The following is a 16,725-nucleotide window of genomic DNA, read 5'->3' as shown; positions in this document are numbered from 1 at the left end:
TTTCACATAACTGTAGCAAGACAAGTAAAAATAAATGCAGACACATGACACAGCACCATATATACTCCGTAAAAACAAATCACCTAACTTAACTCTGACCCTAAATAACAGACACTCTCACGCTTTCTCACACACACACACACACACACACACACACACACACACACACACACACACACACACACACACACACACACACCTGCACAAAACTGAAACTATCCTCTTAGCCTTCCTCTAACCCTGACTGGCAAAACCTGTCTTACTGGTACATAACTCATACCAAACTGTATAAGTCGACTATCAATCAGTACTTCAAAAATTGCAAATATTACACTCCATTGAGGTTGACAAAGTATAATGCACCTGTATTTACAGATATGCATTTAATTTGTGTAAATTGTTGTGTCTTTAAAATTCTCACAATATTTAGTAAGGTAATTGGTTGTATCAGGCAGGGTAATGGAAGTCTAATTGCTAGTTAGTGTTGTGTAAAAGACAATGACCTGAAAGCAGAAAAATGATGTTAGTTCAAGCGGGAGGATCATAAGAGATACAGCACCTGTTCAGCTTGAAGGTCTGAGTCACATTTTCTGTTGATTTTCCTGTTTTCATATATGTGCAGTCCTGGTAGCTAGGTGTTTTGATGGGAGTTGGATATAAATAGAAACCAGAGAAATATTATTTTAACATATTTTGTCACAAGTACAGCATACAGTAGAAGTTTTCTTTTTCAAAATGATTCGCTCCTCTGCTTTTACCAAGTATCAGCCCCCCTTACATTAGCCTTGAGTTTTTTTGAAATTCTCAGTACTTCACATCTTGGAAAAGTTCACAGTCAAGGTGGGAGAGTTAACAGGAGAGGTCCATTGTTCAGGTGGCAGTAGGGATGTTTGTGCCCTTCACCTCTAATCAGCTTCGTCAGATACACAGGTTACACTACCTTCCTCATCTCAACTAGTGGGAGTGGGCTCTGGCTTCACCCCTCTAGGCCAGGGTCACCTGTGTTTAAGAGAGTACCCTAACATTCCCCAGGTTGGGTAACTACACAAAACAATGCTCATCTGGACTGCACATTTACGCCAAGTGTAGGAAATTTATAATGGCCTAACCCACATTTGCTGGCTAGCATGTGCACTAGCTAACCAGAAGGGCCCTACTCTGCCTTCTGTGTGATGCATGGGCAGTCATGCAAATGTACTGAATGAAGACAACTACAAATGGTTTGGCAAGACCAGGCAGCACCCCCCAGTCCAAAAACATAACCTGTGATGCACCTTCTCCTCCCAGTATGTACTGTTAGCATCACATGTATTAACTTTGCCGTTTTCATTAACTTATCGGATAAGCTGTGTTACCTTAGGAACTGTACTGTCCTTTTCATTTGAACATATTTTTACAAAGACCATCAAATAATTCCTTCTATAATTTTAAAGCTGTGAAACTAATCCATATACACTTGAAAACTTTATGGAGTTTCTAGGGCCGACTGTAACATGAAAGTCCCAAATTAATGCAACTTCTATTAAATAAACCCTGAAGCATATTCGGTTTTTGTATATTAGCTAGTCAGTTTCAGACAAGGGAAAGGCAGATGCTATAAATTTAGTGAAATGAGAAGCCTAACATATGCTTCAGATAGCACAGCTGAAGTGATGTTCTGCAGGGGTTTTATGAGTCTATAGTGAAATAGATACAAATTAATCACTTTTTAATTGATTTCAGCTACAGCATCTGTGAAGAGCTGAGATTTCTGCCAAGAGCCAAAGTAGTTCTGTTTCCCTGGAATAAGCAAGCCATTATTAGCTTAACTGAAAATAAAATTTATTCCAGAGATCCAGGCAGATTTTTTTCAGACCAGTATAACTTTTGTATTGGTTACGACGTCAGCATGATGAAGTTTGTTTGGATCTCACAAATTCTCAGTGTATGCCATACCATTTGTTAAAGACTGCTTCTCTTTAGGGTGTGTAAAAGAAAAAAATACAAGTTTGTAACAGAGCTACTAAAGCTCTACAGAACTGCGTTTTCAGAAGCTAGCAGACTGTAAATAGATAGAACTAGGTAGGTAGACGTACACCACCGTACCTTTCAGCCAGCTCACATTTTGAGAGACACTCCCTCACTTTTGGCTCAACAGTTTGCTCCTATCTTTCGAATATTGGATTTTTTGTTTGTTTTTTTATAAAATATGGTGAATTGTATTAGTAAATACTGATAATCATTGCACTGGGAGACTTTTTTATTTTACTTTAAAAAATGCATGTTAATTCAGATCCTCCTTTACTATAAACTTTCTAAGTCAACAGTACCAGAATTTAAGTGTTCCTAATTTAGGGCCATTTTTTTCTGAAATATTTTTTTTTCCTTTGTCACTAATTCTGGAAGAATGATGTATATGGTGTGAGTTTTATCTGGGTACTCTGCTTTCAACCACATCCCAAAGACATACTATAGGTGACTTGTAGTCTGTAGCGTGCTTGTTTGTTTGTGTGTTCGTGTGTGTGTGTGTGTGTGTGTGTGTGTGTGTGTGTGTGTGTGTGTGTCTATGAGCTTGTGTGTGCTTGTGTGTGTGTGTGTGATATGGAAGAATGGCACTGCAGTCTAGTTCACATCCCCTGCTGTAAGAGTTGTCAGTAAATTGTAGGTGTGGATGGATTTTTGACAGTAATTCTATCATTTTCCTATCATTTTCAGTTGTCTGAATGGTTTTGTTCGAATCTGTTGGTTAACATAATATTATATTTCAGCTACTTTTTGCCAGTGACTAAAGTGCATATGATACCCATAAGGTCTTATTTGTTGACAAATTCTGTAACAAAGCAAATGGCAGTTTATTTATAGTACCTGGAATTAAAGGCAGTTTATTTATAGCACCTGGAATTAAAGGCACTTCACCTGTGACTGCAGGGCTGATTTACAGACTTAAGATTTTGCTGTCTTTCATCTAGTAGTTGTTTAAATGGAATAAAATTGGGTTGAGGATTCAGAATCTTAAATAAGGAGACAGTTAAAGACATTTAGCATTTCTGCAAGCCAGTAAGTACTGCAAGCTAGTATTTTAATTTAGTTTCTTGGCATGTCGTTTAATTCTGCATTTCATTATATAATGTGTATTTCAAAAGCATGCCTAGAGTCATTATTCACATTATGTAAAACTAAGTGAAATTGCAAAAAATAAAAAATAAAAATAAAATAAAATAATATAAAATCACTGGCTTGATGTACTTAGTTTTTCAGAAGAATGCTGTCTCAAGCCAAGTTGAAATCAATATGCAAAACAATAATAAAAGCCATGGAGTCAACAGAAATGCAAAACCTATCAAATCACACCTCTCAACTCTCCAGTTTTTCACAGAATGACCAGTTTTCACCTCATATTTTTTGTCTGTTACCCATAAAATATGTGAATTTCTGGAAACTGATTTAGGATTGAAGTAATTAAATAATGACAGATTTGAATTTCAGACTTCATATTATTGAGAAAAAGCATATTAACACAAAATTTGTTATTCTTGCAACTTTCTAAGCATATAAGAACAGTGTTTAAAATCTTTCCGTATGTCTGGGCCTTTGTCTCCTCATTATTTTTAGCTTTGTGTAGATGTCTAGTGCTAATAGGATGAGAGGTTTAGCTTTGTGTAGCTGTCTAGTGCTAATAGGTTGAGAGGTTTGCATGAAATGTTTCATATTGCAAGTTGTTTTAAAAAGTTCATTCATCGTGTGATGATCGAGATTGTGACATGATACGCTGCTCATTTAAAACATTTGTGTAACTGATCATAATTAATCAATAGTGATCTGTAAGCCTGGTCTTTAAGCTTATAATGTTTGTTTGTCTGTCTTTCAGCTTTTCCCAGTTAGGGGTCGCCACAGCAGAACTCCAGTCTGCTAATGATTGGCAGTAGATTTTCACGAACACCGAGGTGCCAGCTTGACGTCCAACCTTCAACGAAGGCACGCCCATTTATGCATGCCTTTCGAACGCCCACCCAACCGCAAGGAGAACATGCAGACTCCACACAGAAGGCACTCCCCGCACTCAAGCCGAGAATCCAAAGGGAGAACCTCTTGCTGTGAGGCAACAACGCTACCGCTGCACCACCACGGATTATTTTCATAATACAAGATGAAAATCAATAATTTTATAAAAAAAATTACTTGCCTCTAGTTCTTCTGAAACTCAGACCAATTTTAACAACAATCATGGCTGAAACTTTTCTACTGCAAAACCCTTCAGCAGGGGGTTCTAATAATGAAGCTACATTAAATATTAAACAAAATATATGAAGCCTACTTTTATATAATCTTATTTTTACATTCTATTTTATTTATTTTACATGTGTTTAACAGAAAAAAGTGAAGAGATCATCATGCAGTTTCCATTAATATTGAACCTCATACATCACCCAAGTCTTCACTGCCTACCAGAAATTCACTAAGTAACCTAACAAAAACACAAAAAAAGTGAAGGGATCATCCATCAGTAAGTGTCCTAACTAAATTACTGGCCTTACTTACCCTCAGTAACCCATCATCTCATCGTAAGTTAGTGGCATGGATTCTTGTTGGATTCTGTAGTCCTGGGTTTCCCGTCCCCCTGGTTCCCATACAATAACAAGTATCACCACCAAAACAACAAACCAGTACAAAATCAGTGTAAAATAGCAATTACCACTACTGTTACAACCTGTAACAAGAATGGACTTTCTTACTAGCTTCTAATAATGATCGGAGTGCTACATAGTAGCTGATTGTTTTCATTTTTCCTTCTTCTTGGCCCGGTCTGCCTTGTGGTTTGATTTCTGTAGACCCCTCCCCATTCACAGTGTTGCTTCAGAGTTTTCTTATTCCCTGAATGCTCAGGGCACCATTTTTAAACTTATCGGGATCTACCACTGTCGACCAGCATCCAGACACTTTGTGCTTGCCATGTATGTTTGTTTTGGTACAGTAATCCTCTAATATTTGTAAAGGTAGTGCTGTGAGCACTATTGTAATGGCTGTTTTAGATATGTAAACAGGCATAGACTGTTTATAATACTTACATACAACTAAGGTATCTGCTGGGACAGGTGTTAGCGCTAGGCTGGTTAAAGGCTGTAATGTCTTTTCAAGTATGGGCAATTCAATAATGTTATTTACTGTTTGCTGGCCCATTTACATATAACCAATTATGGTTATTTGTAAAGTAAATGTTGCTGTAGCCTAGCTCATAGTCAGGACAAGGCATTAAATGGACAGGAGATATCACATCTACTAGCACAGTTATAAGGATATTCCTTCTTTGTTTTCTCTCTTACTATATACGTGCCTAGCCTTGTTAACAACTGCCCTATAAACTGATCGCTAATGCTAACATCAACTAGTAGAACTGAAAGATCAGATGCTAAGACTGAAGTGCTGTTCTATTTGTTTGAAAGTGCATGTAACACTTTTTCTTGGTTTACTGTCTAAACAATGAGATTTGAACTAAGATAGAAGTGATGATTATTTTTCAGAAAGTGCATGTGTCACTGTTATTCTTTGGTCTACTGTTTAAACACTATGATTTGAACTGGCATTTACTTCTGCTATTATATTTCTGTTATTCCTATAGTGGTTTACTGTGTTAGTAAAGGGCATTAGGGCTGTGGTAGTGCTGTCAGAGGGGTGAAAACCATAGCTTTATCCTCACTTCTAAATGCACCTACATAGTGTTGTTAATCTCCCTTGTACTCATAACTTAACATCTGCTAATTTGTTCTTACTCTTCCTTTTCGGTTCCATTAATATTGAACCATGTGTATCACCCACATCCTCACTGCCTACCAGAAATTCCCTATTTAACCTAACAAAAACACAAAAAAGTGATGAGATCTTCCTGCAGTGTATGTCCTAACTAAATTACTGGCGTTATTTATGTGCCTACCTTCAGTAACCCATCACCTCATTGTAAGTTAATGGCATGCACACTTGTCAGATGCTATAGTCCTAGGTTTCTCGTCCCCCTGGTTCCCATACAATAAAAAGTATCACCACCAAAATAACAAATTAGTGCACAATCAGTGTAAATAATAATTACCACTACTGCTACAGTCTGTAACAAGAACGGACTTTCTTACTAGCTTTTAACACTGACCGGAGAGCTACATAGTAACTGATTGTTTTTATTTTTCCTTCTTCTTGGCTCGGTCTGCCTCCTGGTTCTTCCTGCTTTAATTGCGCTCACTTTGCTCGGGCTGTTTCTGCTCCACTACCCTACCCCCATTCCCAACCACCCCCACTTCAACTAGATTTAAACTTTTTAAATCCACCCACATAACAACAGCCAATCACAACCCAGACTTCAATTAATTATATCAATTAACTAACCTGCAATAACCCACCCCTACTCTTCACTTATCTGTAGTTATATCAAAACATCACCACCCCACTCCTGCAGGTTCATAACCCTTTTACCCACACACAAAACGCCGCTCATATAATTCATCAACCACCAACTCTATTACACCCATTACACTCTACACTCTTAAATATCAAAGGATCCTAATAAATTGCTTAACCTTAGGAAACAGTTACACCTAACAGCCCTGCACATCATCACTAGGTCACTAGTATTACTTTTACACTCCATCACCTCATATTATACCCTACTACAATCCACCAATCCCCCTCCCTGGCAAACTTCTTCATTATCCCACCTAAATAGACCACTACCCTATACTATAGCTCCAACCCTCTTCTATTCTATACACATAGATTACCATGCTAACAGATTCCAGCCTCTAGCAACCACATCCCAAACCTGTCAAAAACAGGCCAAACTGCAAAACAAGCTTGCCAAAGTTATTTTATACTTTATTAAGGAATTAAACTGCTCCGGGGACATACACCCTAATCCTGGTCCCATTCTCCTACATAACGTGGTAAGCAGCTCTATCACATTTAACCCTGGACTATTACACCAGAAAAAACAATTCTTCCCTTCTTCTCCCTAATATGAATGTAAGAAGCATTGGAAATAAAGTTCATGATCTGCATGCTTTACTCTTTCTATGTTCTCCTGATATTGTAATATTAACAGAGACATGGCTAAAACCCAACAATAACAACAATGAAATCGTAGCACCCAGGTACAATATCCTATATAAAGACAGGAAAACCAGAAGGGGCAGGGGAGTAGCAATCTTATTCAAAGACCACCTGATTCTCGACTATATAGAATTAAGCATTCTTGACTTTGAAAATGCAGAACTAATCTTTGCCAAGTTAAAAATTAACCCCAGAAACACATAAACATCCTAGGTCATTACATCCCACCAGGAAACAATATTCCCACCCTTGAAAACATACTACACTGGCTATCCAATTCCCTCCCACAGGAAACAATCCTGATGGGTGACTTCAACACTGACTGGCTCAACTGCTCCTCTCAGAATCCAACATCCCATGTTAACCTCCATGGGTTCACCCAACTCATTACATCTCCTACAAGGACTGACAAATCTTCTAAATGAAAGTCTATCCCCGAATGGATTTTGGTTAAGAACCCCACCCTATCATCACATTCAGGTTGTCTTCCTGATGGCCTGAGTGACCATAAGCCAACCTTTACTCACCAAACCAACCAAACCACCTACTGCTTAATCAGAAATAAAAGAAGCTTCAACCTGAATGGGTTCATCTCCTCTCTAAAAAGCTGCAACTGGTAACCTCTCAGATCAAGACTAGAGATAAGGCTTGGGAACAGTTTCTCAAAAGCAAAACCCAAATCTCAAGCCTGACATTCTTAGAAGTATGAAACAAAGCTAAGAAACTAGTAAAACTTTATAAAATCAACTACTACCACAATATCCAGAGAGAAACACCACAATAACCCTCAAATGTTCTCGTCTGCCATTAATAATACACTTCTACCAGGCAAAGCAACTACTCTAACATCAGCCAGCACCTCTGATAATATAGAAACCCAGTTCAATAAATGCTTTACAGAAACTGTCCAAGCCCTTGCATGTACTCAGAGCTTATCCATCAACTTTGTTCCCATTGCACCACAGCACAGCACCAACTTCCAAAATAGCACCATCCGCTTTACATTATGCCAGTGTCTGTTGATACCATTAAAAAACTACTTAAAAAACTTAAACCAACCACCCTAGCTGCAGACAGCCTCCCAGCTGACTTTCTGCAAATTGCAACAGAAGCAATAACATACCCAATAACCATAATCATAAACAAATCAATATCAGAGAGCCTGGTACCTGTTAATAACATACCCAATAACCATAATCATAAATCAATATCAGAGAGCCTGGTACCTGTTATTTGGAAAATCTCCCATATTCTACCTCTGCACAAGGGAGGTAATTCTACTGAACTTACTAATTATTATCCAACTTAGCTGTCGTCCTTATCTAAAATACTAGAGTCGTACACACTCAATTCATGGACTACCGTTACACACATACACTATTATTAAACACTGAACATGGTTTTTGCCCCTCTCACAGCACTACCACAGCCCTAATGTCCTTAACTAACACAGTAAACCACTATAGGAATAACGGACAATTTGTATCTGTCATATTTTTGTACTTGTCCAAAGCCTTTGATATGGTAAATCACAATAAACTCATTAGTGTTCTCTCCGCCCTAAACCTTAGCAGCTCCTCTATCACCTGATTCCAACGCTACCTATCAGGATGACAGCAGGCCTTCCAATGGCAACACCACCTTTCCCCGCTTCTCCCAGTTGACTTAGGGGTTCCAAAAGGCTTCATCCTTGGGCCTCTACTTTTCTCTGTCTTCACCAGCCAGCTCCATAGCACCACACTTCATGCCTCAGTGGTACAATATGCAGATGACTCTACTCTAATATGCACAGCCTCCGCCTACAAGACCTCTACACCATAACCCAACATTCTTTTCTATCTGTGGAAACATGGCTCACTAACTCCCAACTCATTCTAAACCCCAATAAAATAAAGCTGTTTCTCTTCTACCCAACAACCCCCCTGTCTTCCCTATCTTTCAATATCTTATCCAAAAATAAAACTATTATCACCCCAATAACACACATTAAACTACTAGGCATAGAAATTGACAATAACATGAAATTTGATATTCACATAGGTCATACTTTTAAGAAGGTCCACAAGAAACTAGGTCTTCTACACAGAAACACACAATTTCTAACAAGAAACACAAAAGCTACTATTTCTCGCACACATTTCTTGTGTACTTCATAGGTTAGTACTAAGCTAACTGCCCTTGCGAGCCATTTTAAGCCTAGCCAATTATCCCTTGTGAGATTCAAACCCTGCACCTTGTGTTTGTAAGGCAAACACCTTGACCATTAGGCCACCCTCCTATACACCTCCCCAATTCTAACCAAACTGGAGTCTTGTTACTATAAAATTGCCAAGTATGCCATTGATGCCTCATACAAGACACATGACTGTATGTCTCTTAAACAGCTAAAATCACTTTGACTTCCTCAACTGCTACACTTTAATCAATTAACCTTTGCCCACAAAATACTGCATCGACCAGATAAAACCCCTGCTCTCCAAAATCGTATTCAACCGTACATCACCTGTAGATCCCTCCGTTCCAGTAATACACTCCTTCTAGACATCACCAAAGCTAACAACTCAGCGGGAGAATCTCTCTTCTCAAACTTCATTCCTAAAATATGGAATAAAGTGCCAACCACAATAACCTGCAACAGCTCTATATCACAATTTAAAAAGCTCCTAAAAATCACACTTAGTAGACATTTGGCTTTGTTCTTGCAGCACTCCTGGATAGGCCCTACCACAGTGTCTGTAACTAATTATTGCTCATTAAGTGTTATCCTACACTGAAATTTGACCTCTACTGTGTGAAACTAATTTCTCTTGCTTATTTAAATTGTATATATTCATGTATATGTGAATATCTTCTTCTAAAGAATTGTATTGTCCATCATTATCTAACTGTTGTTTGAGAATACTTCTCTAATTCCTCAAATGCTTGTCAACTTCTGCAATGTTTGTATTATTTATATAACTGGAGCTTTCCTCCCTGGGCCTCCACTGAAAAAAGACCTGTGTCCAGTCGGACTTTCCCGGTAAACAAATGTAAAATAAACAAATGTAAAGTAAATAATACATTCTGCACATATTAGAAAAAAGCATTCCATAAGTTCAATTGCAATCTTCTGTTTTTTGACAATGAAAATGACAATTAGCTGATTTTGTTTTTTAACCTCTTCCTTAGGTAAAGCCCTCCACCTGTACCCTTGACAATTTCATGGTATGATTCATGAATCCCTTAGTCCTGATACAGTCTTCTCACTCCAAGACTGGATTAAGTATAGGGAATGTTATGGAAGGCGATGATTCAATGACATACCTCTGCTGTAGTTTCAGTAAGGCTTTAGGTATACCTTTCAGGTGGATGAGCAGAATTCATATGATTACAATGTTGTTAAAGTGGTCTGGTCCAGTATGCCATAAAAAATGGTGTATATATATATATATATATATATATATATATATATATATATATATGTGTCTGTATATATATATATATATATATATATATATATATATATATATATATAAAACGTTCTGATGAACTAATCTCCAAATGGAATCAACACACTTGCACCCTGTTATCGCTACTAACAGAGGGCAAAAGATGCGGCCACTTCAGTCTCATTCCTTGTTCTGGTTGGGATCACTTCTACTTGTTTGGCACATGTTTACAATGATTAGTGTACTCTTTTCTCCCTGGCATAGAACACATTTCCTCTAACTCGATAAATCCATAGATCGTCCATTTACTCAGAATTCTTGGCCTCTCTGTTTGGCCTGTCAGCAGTGTGCGTATGTGTGTTGAGCTTCTGGCTGATAGCTATTATTTCCTTAAGACAATCCCATAAGGAACTAAGAGAATGGCTGCAAATGTCTGAATATATTTCCATTAAGAAACAGTAAAGACAGCTAGCTATTTTTTTAAACAAAAAACATCTTTATTAAATTATCACTTATGACATAGTCAAGCATACATTTATATAAATGAATACAAATAATACAGACATAATTTTAGTTGCAAACATTATAAATCACTTATAATCCATCCAGTCATTGTCAGTCAAACATTACATAGCTCATTCAAATGCTGCCTTCTTTTAAACCTCATTCCTTATCTGCATGTATTGTTCCCATAATTCCCTTTTTTTCTACGTAATTTGCTCCTACCTTTTCTAAAGATCCAATTTCCAGTTGTTTTTCACTTTGATTTCCATTTTCTTAGTAATACCAGTTTTCTCCCCCAGTATTTCTGATAGAGCAGTCTGCAGGGAATTTTTAAAGTCTGCTAACTCATTACACTCCCAAGAAATATGTTTCCAGTTACCTCTTTCTTCCTCATCACACCTCCAACATTTGCTGTCTACCCGAGAAAAAAATTATTTGGAGTCTACTTTGGGTGTAAAAATACCCATGTAAAGAATTCCAAACAAAGATCCTTAATCTTCTAGATTTTGTTGCATATTTGAGAGGCATACATGTATCCCCATTGTTTCTTTGTGAATTGCTTATCCAGTCTCTCTTCCCAATCCTTTCTAACCTCCTTTCTCTATTGATTCTTATAGTTATCATGCAATATGCACTACTAATTATTCCTTTTTTTAACAGCAGCTTCTGTTCTAGATTCTACTAAAACCTCTACCAATGCTTTTCTTTCACTTAGGATCCCCCTATTCCTTTCTCTTTGCCTGTGCTCTGATATCAATCCTTGATAAGGAAGGCAATCTCTAGCCTGCTAGACAGCTAGCTATTTTGGTATAAAAGTATTTGCCGCACACACATTTTGGTTTCTGATTTTGAATAGCCATTTAAATGGCAGTCAATGTACTATTTTCTGGAATAAATAAATAAATAAATATGACATTGCTTAGTTAATGCTACAATTCTGCGGTTAACTGAAACATATAGTGCTACTGAAACATATTAAAAAATATCCTGCTTCGGGACTATGCAGTGGTGAGGTGTAGCAGTAAACTTGTTACCTCCCACTGACCCCTTGCAGTCGCAGCACTGGACTGTTGGAATACACAAGGCATAACATATGCCAGTAGATTACATTCAAGAGCAGAACTCTATGTGCAGCTAATTTGCATGCATCTGAGTTGGTACTTTACACCTGAATGTTAATAATGATGAACATAAGAGCACAGACATGGAAACTGAAGGAACGTATAATAACGCTGTGAAGGTTCATCTGCAGTTGGGGGAGAAAACAACAAAAAACATCTGGGGAAGTATCAGCAGTCCCCTAGGCATACATCTACTGAAATGCAAGGGTTTACAAATGACTTTTTAGCCGAAGTGTTTGTTTGGTGACCGGCTTGCTGTACTCTACCTGAATACTGCTGATCTCTGGCTGCATTTTAGTTTGAATTGAAGCTTTTCATTTAAGGTTTGATCACTTCTATTTTGTATCTTATTCTTGTATTACATTTGTTTTGCTTTAAGTTTTCTGTTCTTTTGGAGTTTTAAAAGGTCTTGACTAGGGTCAGTGAAAAAGTTAGCAAAGAATTATTTTGCAAACAGTGAATAACATCAGTTAATTAGTGGCAGGGGCTGAGAAACAGCATTGCTCTTTTACTTAGAAATATCTCTATTTAGCTGAAGTGTTTGGTGGCCTGCTTGCTGTGCTCTGCTTGAATATTGCTGATCTCTGGCTGCATTTTATTTTTCCTTCCCACTCAAGCAATTGTTGTGTTCCTAAAATTGGTGGCTATTGAGTTGCCTGCCCCTGCTATAAATGTGATTTTGGACACTCCTCCCAGTCCCATCTCATCATCTCATTCTACTGAGTACAGAGAGATCATTTGGGAGGGCCTATCCCCTTAGTTTCTCAACCCTTAACTATCTTCTGTTTCCTTCCTACTTAACCTAAAAAATTAAACTTTATTCAACTGCTTTTACTGTATTTGTGTTTCTTCCTACTTTATTACTTTATTTTGCTTTTGCTATCTGTTCTTAAATGTGTTCAATTGCATTTATTATGCTGCATTTATTACTGCTTGTCAATAGCCTGATTAAATTGTAACTGTTATTTTAAGCCTTTTGGTTTAAGCATTTAAGCTTCAGGACAGCTGTTTTATATTAGTAAGGTTTATGGTCTACATTCTTATGGCAGGAGAAGTGGCTTGCATCCTTCTAGTTGGGAATTGCTGATTGAAGGCTTAAGCGTGCCTGTTATTCTAAAAGTGTCTTAGTTCTGGTTTAAGCACTTGGGCTTCAGGCAAGTTATTTTTCATTAAGAAGGTTTGTAGTCTATACTCTTGTGGGAAGAGAGAGGTTCTGAGATGGGAATTGCTGGTTGAAGGCTTATTGTGCCTGCTTATTTGAACTTTTTTTTCTGCGATTGGTGCACTTTGATGTAGCATAGACTAGATTTAGACCTGCTGAATCTAACACTGTTTGTATAACTTGAGCATTAAACCAGGCCTTCTTTTGTTGGGGAGGGTTCTCCTGCTCCCTAGTGGCAGGAGTGTGCAGTTAGAATTCGTCTGATTGAAGGTTGCTGAAGCAGGGCTCAGTTTTTAGCTTTTTTATTGGTTAATTTGTTTAAACCAGTTTGCTCTCATTTGCTACATAAGCAAATCCAAGCCATCTGCTGATCTCTGAAAAACTTAAGTAGAATTTTTCACTGCATATTGTACTTTTGAGCTGCATTTTTTTACCATATCACTGCTTATTTGAATTGTTTTTTTTTCTGAAATTGTTGCTCTTTGATTGCTGTAGCATAGACTAGATTCAGACCTGCTGAATCTAGTTTTGTTTGTATAATTCAAGCACTAAACCAGTCCATCTTTTATTGGAGAGAGTTCCCCTGCACCCTAGTGGCAGGCGTGTACAATTAGAACTCATCTGATTAAAGGTTGCTGAGGGCTCAGTTTTGAGCTTTTTTATTGGTTAATTTGTTTAAACCAGTTTGCTCTCATTTGCTACATAAGTAAATCCAAGCCATCTGCTGATCTCTGTGAAAATTAAGTAGAATTTTTCACTTCTTATTTGAACTTTTTTTGTTCTGAAATTCTTGCACTTTGTTTGCTGCAGCATAGACTAGATTCAGACCTGCTGAATCTAGTTCTGTTTATATAACCTGAGGACTAAACCAGGCCATCTTTTGTTGGACAGAGCTCCCCTGCACCCTAGTGGTAGGAGTGTGCAGTTAGAACTTGTCTGATTGAAGGTTGGTGGAACAAGTCTCAGTTTTGAGCTTTTTTGTTGGTTAATTTTTTAGATCAGTTTGTGCTCATTTGCTACACAGCACCACATTTGTGCATCTTTCACTGCCACACAGCAGTGGGCACCATTGTGGTTATAGACACAAACATTTTTGTCTGCAAATTTTCCATTAGTACTCTGCTGGTGCTCCACTGGTGAGGTCTTATGACTGTCCCTCACTGACAGTTGGTACATTAAGAAAAGCTCCTGAGGTACCAACACAGATCCTACCTGCTAGCCCTTTGTATTTTTTTTGTCCACTTCTCCTGTCCTCTACTTTATCTGTTCCTTCCTATCATCTTCCTGCTTTCTGACCACATCAACTTACCTAGCATTATGGATGGACAATTTCCCACAGTTTCTCCAGCCAGCCTGGTCAACATGGGCATCCTGAGGCAATTGCCTCATGTACACTGACAACCCATGTCTTCTAGTCCACACAAATTCATTATGTGAGAGATGCATTTATATCAAGAACCTAGAATCCAGACTATCTTGCTCACCCGTTAGTCCATCTAATACTAAGCAGGTTGTTAGAAAGCACACCTCACCTACTGCACCTACCAAACGGGTGAGCGAGATAGCCTGGTCGACATGGGCATCCTGAGGCAATTATCTCATGTACACTGACAACCCATGTCTTCTAGTCCACACAAATTCATTATGTGAGAAATGCATTTATATCAAGAACCTAGAATCCAAGCTATCTCGCTTACCCATTAGTCCATCTAATACTAAGCAGGTTGTCGGAAAGCACACCTCACCTACTGCACCTACCAAACCAACAACACATAAAACTACATCTGAGGTGGTACTTACAAGATGCTTACCTAAACATCAGAGACCTCCCAAGCACAAACACAAGCATGCTTCACATAATACATCCTCTGCAGAATATAGTACATATAATATATCACACACCAGTGTCTCACCAGTCAAGCCCATAAGGCATAACACAAAAACAAACATCTCAGTCATAGCCAACTTAATTGTGAGACTCACAGATGTCCCTCTCAGCAGGATGGATAAGGAAAAGGTCAAAGTCAGCTGTCTGTCAGGTACCAGGATCCATCACATCACACATGCATTCAAGTCTCTCAACAGAAGGCACTGTTATGACTCTGTCATAGTCCATGTTAGTTTGAACAACTTGAGACGTACCTCACTGGACTATATGAAGAGAGACATGACTGAGCTCTTGGATTATGTGTCCAAGGCAGGTATGTCCCTAGCCTTAAGCAGCATTCTACCGTCACCCAGAATGATGCCTCAATACAAACAGAAAATGATTATTGGCTTAGTATCTGGTGTCATTCAAAGGGGATCCAGTATCTATCAGCCTGGGATGACATAGTTGACAGACCTCGATGCTTTGCCAGAGATGGTCTTCATCTGTCACCCTGGGATTTTCATTACTGATTAAGGCTCTTGTCATCCCCATAGTGCCCTTTTAGGCAATCTCACAAGAACAAAATTCCTGTCGTAAAAATACCCTCTGAAAATAACCTCAATGTTATGCTGCTAAATGCTAGGAGCCTAAACCAGAACCTGCACTCACTGCAAGCAGTCCTCACCCTGGAAGATGCTGACATTTGCGTAGTCACTGAGACCTTTTTTAAGGCTGCAGAGAGCACCCCAGGTATACCAAGTTACATTTCCTTACAAACGTTTAGACCATAAACTGTATGCATGAGAACTAAAGGAGGTGGTGTATCAATATTCATTAAAGATAAATACAGGCTTACTCAACTTTCACAATTCTGCTCTACAACTAAGATCCACAAACAAAGCCCTTCTTGAAGTAGATAAGTGTAGACACAGTGCTGGTGAATCCCGCTACTCCTACACAGTTACTAAAATCTGGAATTCCCTTCCACCAGATATCAGATTGCAATACAGTAGTCCCACTTTTAAAACCCAATTAAAAGCCCACCTCAATCTGATCTGGGAATGTACTTGTACTGACTATGGCTAGCTCTAATACCACCATTCAGGTAAATCTTCCTCTGGCACTACTCAAATGTCAAACCCATAAAAAACTTACCATACCGAACTGTATTTTCTAAATTAATGTATATAACAGTATATAGTATTGCTGCGCCACATTATATTTTTGCTTTACTACTGTTCACTCTATAATTTGTACACGTCTGTAACTTCTCATCGTACTATGGCATGATATACTACTGTTTGCTCTCCTGTTTGTTTCTCTGTACTTGTACATGTCTCTGAATTATGTGTTTTTAACATGCGTGTGTAGCTTTTGTAGTTTTGTACTTTATATTTTTTTGTTTATGTGGAGCTTTTCTCCCTGGTCTCTGCTGAAAGCAGGCACTCGATTACCCAGTCAGACCAACCCGGTAATCAAATATAAAATAAAAATAAATAAAAAATACACCTCTAGATTGGTTAAACAGCACAATTCCCTTGAATTACTTCAGGTGCAACTGCCTGTAGG

General features: G+C 38.1%; 1 protein-coding gene across 1 annotated transcript in view; it reads left to right on the top strand.

Moving 5' to 3' along the window:
- GPR37 (G protein-coupled receptor 37) overlaps positions 1-16,725 on the top strand; it is a 74,004-nt gene that overhangs the window by 32,407 nt on the left and 24,872 nt on the right. The gene's annotated exons all lie outside the window — the stretch shown is intronic.

This window comes from Protopterus annectens, chromosome 11.part0 (assembly GCF_019279795.1).
Source record: "Protopterus annectens isolate FY-2018-M chromosome 11.part0, PAN1.0, whole genome shotgun sequence".
NCBI lineage: Eukaryota > Metazoa > Chordata > Ceratodontiformes > Protopteridae > Protopterus > Protopterus annectens.
This window is presented reverse-complemented; position numbering and strand designations above follow the sequence as displayed.